Source organism: Juglans microcarpa x Juglans regia, chromosome 2D (assembly GCF_004785595.1).
Source record: "Juglans microcarpa x Juglans regia isolate MS1-56 chromosome 2D, Jm3101_v1.0, whole genome shotgun sequence".
In the NCBI taxonomy this organism is placed as follows: domain Eukaryota; kingdom Viridiplantae; phylum Streptophyta; class Magnoliopsida; order Fagales; family Juglandaceae; genus Juglans; species Juglans microcarpa x Juglans regia.
Genome location: NC_054596.1, coordinates 9,767,801 through 9,778,175, shown reverse-complemented (window position 1 = coordinate 9,778,175; position 10,375 = coordinate 9,767,801). Strand labels below are relative to the sequence as shown.

General features: G+C 32.2%; 1 long non-coding RNA gene across 1 annotated transcript; it reads left to right on the top strand.

Moving 5' to 3' along the window:
- The first annotated feature begins 6,230 nt into the window (after positions 1-6,230).
- On the top strand, positions 6,231-7,272 carry LOC121248458. Its single transcript, XR_005937461.1, has 3 exons — positions 6,231-6,899; positions 6,976-7,025; positions 7,104-7,272. It is a non-coding gene; the product is annotated as an uncharacterized LOC121248458 (long non-coding RNA).
- The last annotated feature ends 3,103 nt before the right edge of the window (positions 7,273-10,375 follow it).

Genomic DNA, 10,375 nt, shown 5'->3' with positions numbered 1-10,375 from the left:
GTTGATTTGAGTACTGCCTTTGACCTTTTTGGCAACGTCCGTACGTACATGCGAACCACGGTCGAGATGATCAAAAAAATTGATTAGGCCATGATCGTACTGATTCTTGTATTCAATTCATATACATATATCTAAATATATATATAAATTTTTGTGTAAAATACAGCATAATTAACCCTATTGTAAATATTTTTAGTTCTATACAATATGTGTAGTGGTGATATTAATGGAGTAGGTGATTGAAGAACGTCGGTGGCAGTGAAAAACAAAATCTCAGAAAAAGTACAACACACATATATATACATATAGAACATGAGTAGTGAATTGTAGCTATTTTCCTTCCAACATGATTTTTTGGCGGTCAATATGATCTTTCCTTTCAATTCCAAACTAATAGGAACGGGGTGGGTTCAAAAAAAAAAAAAGCAATCCTAATTCCCTTTAATTAGCTAGCTAGCTGTCTCCTTAATTTCTCGATCCCTCAAGATTCCAACCACTCCCTTTTGCAGAAGCTTTGAGGAGAGAAGCTCCTCGGTCGATCCCATTTTTCCCTTCTTCGTACCTACTCTCTTAATTATTTCTTCCTTTAATGCTTTTTCCTCTCTTCACCGGCTTTTGTTACGATCATGATCTGCGCTTTTCTAGCCATGCATATATATATATATATATATATATATATATATATATATATATATATATAATAATTCAGTACTAGTCCGACGCAGTTACGTGTCGATCACTGCGACGAACAATAACGAAATTGCAAGAAAAACTGTCTTTTTCGGTACTAATAATTGCCGGAAATAATCTATAATATTGCTGCATTTAATCTTTCTCAGTGATTTATACTGCACCTCACGTTCTTCGCAATTGTTTACTTAATTATAAGTTAAGCCAGTGAACTATAAAAATTGTCGAAAAAAATTACTTTTTACTGTAATTTTTAGTCATCGCAAATTCACAAAAACTTATCGGAACTAGTGTGATCTGTTTATCACTAAATCGTTGAAAAAAGTTAATAGCAACAAAAAATTTTGTCACAAATACTTAATAAATCGTCGCAAAAAGTATCAAATGCGTCGATTTTTATATTCGACAGAAAAAAAGCCTCTACAGTAAAAATAGTTTTTTTGGCAGCGAATGAAATCGTTGCAATTAATAGGTCTAAAAGTCACGGCAAAAAACTTAACAATAACTTTTCCCTTAACATTTTCCAAATTCGTGCTGGAATTCAAGGGCAAAATGAAAACCGCCGCAAATAAGGACTATTTGCGATGATCTTAAAATCAATGGGAAAAACCTTTTTTCTTGTAGTGAACACTCAAGGATCTACAGAAACAAATTAACTGCTTGAGCTAAATCCCTTGGTTGCACTTGTCTCTAGCAATCTCAACATCGTCTTACTACTGCATCAGGCATGAACTCCAGTACTTTGGTGCAACCTCATGATAAAGAGCGTTTTAGAATAGGTGTTTTAATTTCATAGTTTAATTCAAAACCATGCATATATTGGGCAATTTGTTTTTGTTGTATAGAAATTTGTTCACCCTCTAATATTTGTATGTGACTTCTTATTAATTAACTAAAAAATATTTCATTTCATCTAATCATTATAATTTTTTTAAATTTTCACACAAAATATAATTAACAATTTAATTCTCTCAAATATTAAAATAATAATAATAATTTTAAGAAATTGAGAAAAACAACAATAATATTAATTCATTTTAACTCGTTTCATGGTCCAAACCTACCATTAAATTCTTAGGTACAGTAGTAATTGTGACATCAACCATGCATGACACAACGTCATATGTAAACGTACCTAGTTTAAAAAAGACATATAATGCCGTAACCTTTGGCTTTATCCGGTTCATGTGCAGTTAGCAGCCTAGCATTTTGTCTCTTCGCTAGCTAGCTTTTGTTACATCGTGTCAGAACCGACCTCAATTTTCAATTTCAAAAGGAGAAAGTAGAAAATAAGAAAAGTTAAGAGTAAACAGCTTACAATTATGGCCGTAATGATCCATGGAAATCAAGTTGGAATAAAAATGCGGCAGTAAATCAACCTCCTTTTGTTCATATATATATATATATATATATATATATATATAATCTTTTTATATCATGTAAACATACTGACTTAATATTTTTGAATTTGGAAAAGTAGAGGAGAAAAAAAGGTTAGCTAGCTTAGCTGTTATTTGACTTTTGATGATCAGTTGATTATTATTTAGGTTTGATCAAACATCTCGATGAACTAGAGCTGCTTGGAAATGATCTACAAATGCATGGTTTATTAAAGGGGCTGCTATATACGTTGTTCAAAGGTGGTGATTGAAGCATCATGTGACCGATCGAACAGTGCATTAATTTGGTTTTTATGCCTTAAAAAGAACAGTACAAGCTAGCGTTTTCTTTATTAAGAGCATTGGTAATAGACTAGTCAAATGTCAATGCAAGTCTAAACTTTAGCTAGATGTGAGAAAAAGCCTCCACATTGGACTAGCCAATAGTCCAAAACTTAAGACTTGAGTTACAGTAAATCTTAAGTCCTCTCCAAACATGGCTAGCTACTATTCACAATGGAAAGTAATATTTTATTATTTCATCACTTCCCTCTCTCTTTGAATGGTAAAACATGCATGGCATGCACTAGTAAAATTTTTTATTTATTCTACTGATTGCGAATATTGATAGAGTAGACACATTTTTCTACAAAGCATGAAGATCTAGGAAATATATGAATTGTATTTATAAAAATAAAATAAAAAAATAAAAAATATTATATTATATTATTATTTTAACTTTAAGATAGTTAGTCCAATGTAGAGTTATTTAGTCAAAAATTGATATTATAGCCAAAAGTTAAGATTCTAGCTAAATTTTAGACTTAGTAATGGCTAGGCCAATGCCAATGCCAATGCTCTAATTAATGCATGGTGCAGCCGCTAGCTATAATCTGTTTATACTGTGTGCTTAGGCTCTTATAACTAATTTTGCCGGTGGAGTTCTTCATAATTCGTACGTTGTACTGTTACACATATATAATACTTGATCATGCATGTAATCAGATCAGTTCTGATGCGTTCCGTTGCTGCCCTACGTACGTACGTAGACCGCTTAGGTTTAACTAGGCAATATTTTTTGTGTGCGGGATTGAGTTGATTAGAGAAATTAATGTGGGTGAAGTTCGTAGTTGAATATCCAATTCTTGGAGTGCAATAATATTAAAAATAATGCTAGTCATTGTTTCGAGGATGGGTCTCGATACTTTTTTTTTTTTTTAATTTTGTAATTTAGAAAGTGTTTTTTTAATAATGTTATGAATTCTTTTTTAAAATATTCAAGGGTATAAGAAAATGAATGAAAAAAAAAAAAATAAAAAAGGTCAAATGGTCTTATCAGGACCCATCCTCAAACTACACCCTGGTGGGTGTAACACGACTCTAATACTAATGCTAGGTCATTAATGCCCATCAAGGGAGTTTGAATTGTGCATTACAGAGGTAATTAATTAGATGTTTAAGGAGAATAATATCATCCTTAATATCGTAGGTGTTTATAGGTTCGGTTATTTTAATTTTAGTCTCGTTTCGTCTGTGTTATCTAAGGTTAGTAGTAGTATTTCATGATTTTTTGGAGTGTTTTAGGTACATGGGATTGGGTTTTTTTTGGTTTTGTGGTTTATCCCATGTGTCTAATGGTACCATGGTATTCCTCCGCCATAAGTAAGGTTTTTTTGAATAAAATTGGGAGGAGGTCACTCTTAGACATGTGACTCCGTCTCTTGAAAAAAAAAATATTGAATAATATCATCCTTAATTGTATATATATTATATGTATGGCCCAATGTTTTTACTTACTATTTTCTCCATTGGTAAGAGTACTACGACTAGTGTTAATGCCGATGGTTGTTGGCTGATAACTAATGCCTATAAATTGGTAGCTATACATGATATAGCTAATTTATCTTTGTAGATAATTGACTTAGTGCATGAATACTATAATATTAGTTTTTTTAAATGCCAGTCTCATGATCTGATCCTAGCTAGCAGCTTATAATTATAGGAGATTTTGGCAGAATTAATTGCTCTAATATTATTAGAGCTTGTCTGCACTTTTACTGGTGGACGTGTGAAATACGTTCCCTAGTGCCTCTTCTCATATATATAAATATATATTAACGTCTCAATTCCTATATATGTCGTTTTTAAGGGAGTCGGGACCAGTCTACTACTATGTTTTCCCGTTTAGGAGATCAGTACGTACGTACGTATCGTACGTATACACTTCACGACTGTTTTTGGGCATGCATGATTATTACTATATAAGGACGTACTTTACGTACCGCGTGATGCATGCTTGGATTTTAATTGGGATTCATCATATGTGTAGCTTTAATTTTTTGGATTAATATTATAGATTAATTGCACGAAAAATCGAAAAGAAGATTTTTCGGATGCAATTAATTTGAATCTTATTAAAAAAAAATTCATATATATTTTTCTGGGCTAGAATATTAGTTATTATAAAAATTTATTGCCCACCAAAATAAATAATGTTACTTAGTAATTGCCATATATTAGAAATCATATGTCTCGTCGTGAATCTGTACTATTGGCGTACGTACGTATATCAGTTAACAAAGCCGCGGTGAGAAATGATTCAGTCAACGTTGCAATCCAGTTAGGCCGTACACAATATATTGTAACAACTAATATACGACCACAACCGGTACTCTTTTTTTTTTGTTAATTTACAATTATTATTATTATTATTATTATTATTATTAGAGAAATAATAGTTGCACTCGTAAGTGCGGAAATACTATATAATTATTTTGAAAAAAATAAATAAATACAGAACCTATATGAAAAGAAATTAATTTTTTAATGATAGATTTTTTAAAATGACTGCACGACGTTTGTGCGACTGTATGCAATATTACTTAAGTATTACTATTATAAATTTAAAATTGGACATCATCAAACCCAAACAGTACTCCTACATATGATATATCTATATATGATGGTGACTATTAATGTAACATAATTAGGTCCAAATACATATATATAAGGCTACAACCTAGATTGAATCAAATAATTAATGTGCTAATACGTTATATTAACACTTTGATTATGAAAACTTCTTATAATTTAAATAATTAAGAGAAAATCTATTTAGAAGTCTTCTTTTTAACACACCCAACGCATAGTTAATCATGTGGAATTAAGCTTTTCACATTAACAATGCTAAAAATTCTTTAGTGTTTTGATTTTTTTAAAATTATAATGGGTTATACTTTAAGTGGTGTACGTGGCACACTTGTAGCAAAATTCATTAATTAAATATATTCCTTCCATTAATCTAAATTTGTGAAACAAGAGATAATTTAACAATATATTCGTCTTCTCAATAGAACAACAAGGCGAAATAATATTATATATATATATATATATATCTACTCTATTATAATAAGTGTCTATCTAACTGTGAACAATGATTTTTTCTTCTTTTACCGTTAGTTTTCTTGTTTTCCGTTAAATCCCAGTAAAACCCCATTTGTGGCCATTTTTTGCATAATATGAAATACAAACAGGCACAAACAGCTCTCCAAAACCAAACTCTTCTCATTCTTTGTTTCTTCATCTTCTTTTTTTCTCTTCGTCTTCGTGAATCGTATTTGCAACATTGATTTTTTTTTTCATGTCATTGAAGAGAGAACTCGGGAGGGAGGGACACTGGTTCGTCAAAGCCCACTGATACTTGCGATGCAGATAAATCAAAGGCGGTCGGCACTGCACTATGTTAGAAGAAGTGTCCTACAAAGCTGACCGAATCGTGTTCCAAAGCCGCTTGGGGAAAACTTCTTTCCCAGTGCTGTCAGGTGGGCTTTTCTTCTTTTCCTATGCTTTCTCCGAAATCTGGATTATTTTGAAAATAAACACCGATTCAAAGTTTATTTGTTTAAGGTACGGACATAGAGATTTTCTTTAGTTTTGTATTTTCTCCTTCTTCTTTCTTATTCTCTTATTTTCATATCTAATTTGGGTGTTGCATTTGGAATTAGTGGTCTTCGTCGGTCTTTGTATGTCGGAGGTAATGGGAAGGGAATGAAGGTTTGGTACTTTTGAATGTTACGTTGTCGTTTTGCTGGGATTTTAGATGACAAGAGATGTGGATTTCGAATTCAAAACTTCTCTAATTTTTTCTTGGTAGCCAAACACCGTGAAAGTTTTGTTATATTTTTTGAACACCCTGTTTCTTTGCACCTTTTTTTATGTATATTGCGACGTGCATTAGTTTCCAAATATATTAACAAGATGAGATGAAAGGTTTTGGATTTTGCTTTTTGTGTGCTATAGTTTTCGAGTCAAATCCTGCTGCATATACACAAATGATATTGTATTAGATAATGTTAAGGATCGTATGTTTCAAACTATTATTTTCCTTCCAAAAAAGTTCCCCTTTGAGGTTTCCTTTTATTTCTCTTCTTCTTATGGCTTTGAATTTGGTCCTTTAGTTCTGGGAATGCTAAGAGAAAGAAATAGAAATGCCTTAAATGCTAAAATATTGAACTTTGGTTTTTTTTTTGAAAGGGAATTTCTTACTGGAAATCAAATGTTTTATTATTTATTCTTAAAATAGAGAAAAGTTTTGGTTAGTCAAAAGGGTTTTTATGATAGGCTCCTGGATTGTTATTTGTAGTAGTCTGTTATTTTTTTCCCCTCTCAATGCTTTCGTAATTATATAATCATCACCAACTTGCTCATATGATCTGAATTGATGTGCAGTTCATTGGGGGAGATATATGGCTGTGGTGATTTGATTTGTTCATCACACATGATTTTTACGTTATTATTTGTTCTAACATGGAAGAAATAAGGCACAATAAGGTAAATAGTCATTCTCAATTGCTTCTTATGCTTGTTCATGATAATTGTCTTTAATGTTTCTCAATTGCATATATAGGTGGAGACAAAGGTGCTAAATTCATCACGCATACGAGATTTTTTTTAGATGTATGACATTATGAAAATAATTTTTTGGTTCTATGTAGCCTTAACTTTTTTTTAAATATTGTGGGCTTATCCTTGCAGGTATCTTAAGCAGTTTGCTTCACTACTTGCCATTATTTCGAGCCTCCTAATTATAGCCTCTCACAAGAATTACATAGTCGACATTGTTGTCACTTGGTAAACAAAAGCAGGATTTTGTTATGTTATTGAATAGACTAATTGGTATTGTTTTGTGAACTGTTATATTCTTTTGTAGGTATACTGTAAATTTGACAGTGTTCTTCCTTGACAAGAAATTTCTAAGTTAACTTTAGCATTAGCATCTTCTTTTTAACTTATTCACACATTAGTGTGTCTAATATGGATAGTAATGCTGTGTGTCTAATATGGATATTAATGTTGTTTTGGCATATGTTACTGGGGTATGCGAGCTCCAGCTAATTATAAAGAAAGTGAAGGCGTCCCTTGACAAGTTCTATGTTCTTGTACAATCTATCAAAATTCAAAAATCCACATCTTGTGTTTTCTTTTTCTAGCATTTCTTCTATTTAATCTATTGCAAGTTTATTATTGCAATTACTAAGTAGTAGTTGTTGGATGCTAAAAATTGATTTCACATCTCATTTGAAATTGTTCTAATATTTCCGTACAAACTTGATACTGTCTCATTTAGAAATTCTATGAAAAAGAGACTTATGCAATCTAAGTAGTTGGGTAAAAATCATATTTTATCATAAGTCTTTAAACGTTAAGAGTCATTTAAACAAATCTGTCATTACGATATAAAAATTGACTTGTTGGAAATGAGGAGCTGACAGTTAAATCAGGTTAGAATAGAAATAAATAAATAAAAGAATGATATGTGGTGTTCTACATACCTCCTATTGTTAATTTTATATAATTATCCATTTTATTTCCTTTTTGGTGAGAGGAGCCTGAATTTAGTCACACACACCCTCTAATATCGGTACAGAGAGCTTGTTCCGACATACAAGAAATACGACATAATAAGTCATTCTCAATTGCTTCTTATGATTGTGCATGACAATTGTTTTTCTTGTTTCTCATTTGCAAGTATAGGTGGAGGCCAAAGGGTTGACTTCATCAGGCATACAAGATTTCTTTCAGATGGCATTATGAAAATAAGTTGTTGGTTCTATTTAGCACCAATTTTTTTTTTACTATTGTGGGCTTATACTGTAAATTTTTATGAACTAATAGGTACTCAATGATTCAATCCTATGTCACATGTAGAGTATCATATTATGTACGTTTACTATATGGTGAACACTTAAGTATTTCATCAAAGCTTTATATTGATGGACTTGAAATAATTATGCACGAAATCATTTGCTATGTTCTAAGCTCTTACTGTTTTAATACCATTACCTTTGTGTTCTATGTAATGAACATATTTCTTAATAAATTTGTATTGTTATCTGCTTTTACAAAGGATTTTTATATATATTTTGTATTGATGAATTTGGGTTTTGTAATAGGTTGCTAAGATCACTGGTGAAGAGTGGAAAGACATGATAGAAGAATAGAAAGGACCTTATGAAGAGGTTAACAGTTACTCATTTTCAAGGAAAGTTTTTTTGCCCCAAGTAATCGTGGCTTAACTTTCTATTCAGCTCGTGTCTCATTAGTCTCTCTATTTTTATGGTCAACAAAAGAAAAAGCGGATACGTGCTCATTTTGAACTTTTCCCATTTGGAGGAGCTCTGTTTTGTTATTCAAACAATTATGCTCATTTTGGATTTTTTCTATTTTTTGGAGTAAAAACATACTTGGAGATGAACTGATGACTGCTACGTAATATACATGGAAATCTAACTGCACAGTATATTGAAATGAAGTAATTTACTATGGTCTAAGCTATTACAGCTTTACTACCAATACATTTATGATGTTTGTAATGGATACCTTTTTTAATCAATTTGTACTATTATTCTGAGACTTTTATGTTCTGAATTTTTTTTTTTTTTTTCATTCCAAACTAGCAAACATGCCTTGCACGTTGAGCCACTACTAGTGTGTCTAAATATATCTATATATATATCAAATCGATCCGGGAATTAAGGACGTTCTAGTAAATTACTTGAGATGTACTAATGGGCGTTCTGGCTCGTTTCCGGTCGAATTAACGTTTATAGTGAGGCAATTAGGTACGTACGTAGAATACAAAAGATCATCATTTAAATCAATTAGTAATAAATTAAAGAATTCATCTCGTTATATATGATCTACGTGGCAACAACCAGCTATAGCTAGTCTTTTCCTAAGCAAGCCAAGTTTGGCTAGCTTTTCCTTGAATTAGAAACTAATTAAACGTTATTCATGTGATGACCTACGTACGTACGTACTTACGTACACGCATACTAATCACTTAACTGTGTTTCGGCCTAATTAATATTTGTATAGGTTACATACATTAATGTACAACTACAAGTTCCGTACAAGTCGTGGTGCATGCATGGCCACTTGTTCGAAGTATATATCGTTTATAAGTATTTTTTCTTTCCCCAGGAAACAAGGGAATGTCTTCCTGTGCTTGCCTCTTTGTACATAAGATGTAACTCTTTTATAAATGATTAAGGTGAAAAGCAAATTACACGTGCATCTAACAACAGTATTAGATCCTGGAAAGCCTCCACATGATTATATATATATATGGCTAATGTTGGAGGCAACCGAGAGAGAAAACCGCGGCGTAACCGCGGCGTAACTGTGTCTTATGTGGCATTAAATGAAAATGGCACAATTTCATTTCTTCGTATCTCAAAATTAACTATTCATTCTCATTTCCACACTTCGTCTCAACGTCTTCATCTTCCCCAACCATTCATTCATCTCAAAATCAAACAAGCACATTTGTTCCTTCATCTTTCCCAAACACAGAGGTACCCCCCTTCGTCTTCCAGCGTAGAGGTTCCTTCGGCTTCTAGCTCGTCGTCTAGCATAGAGGTTCCTTATTCTTGCAGATCAAATGTGTTTGCTTCAATATTTCATTAAGGCAAACATCACCACTTTTTCTAAACTCAATGAAGACTGTTTTCACAAGCCTCCGAGAAAAAGTGGTGATGTTTGCCGTAATGATTTTGAGCTTCAAATATTTGAAGAGCTCACAAAGTTTCACTATTGTACGTATCTGTTCTTTTACTGCATGTTAGACTCACCACCATAGTTTTCTCCCTCATGTAACTCGTCCTGAGTTGCACACCCACCAAATACTTGACCAAAATATCAATCCCAAAAACATATCAACTCGCCTTGGCAAGTCGATAAATCTTCTTCGGGTTTGTTGTGAGGATTGTGGTTGGGCTGAGGTTGCAACAGAAGCTGTTGGGATA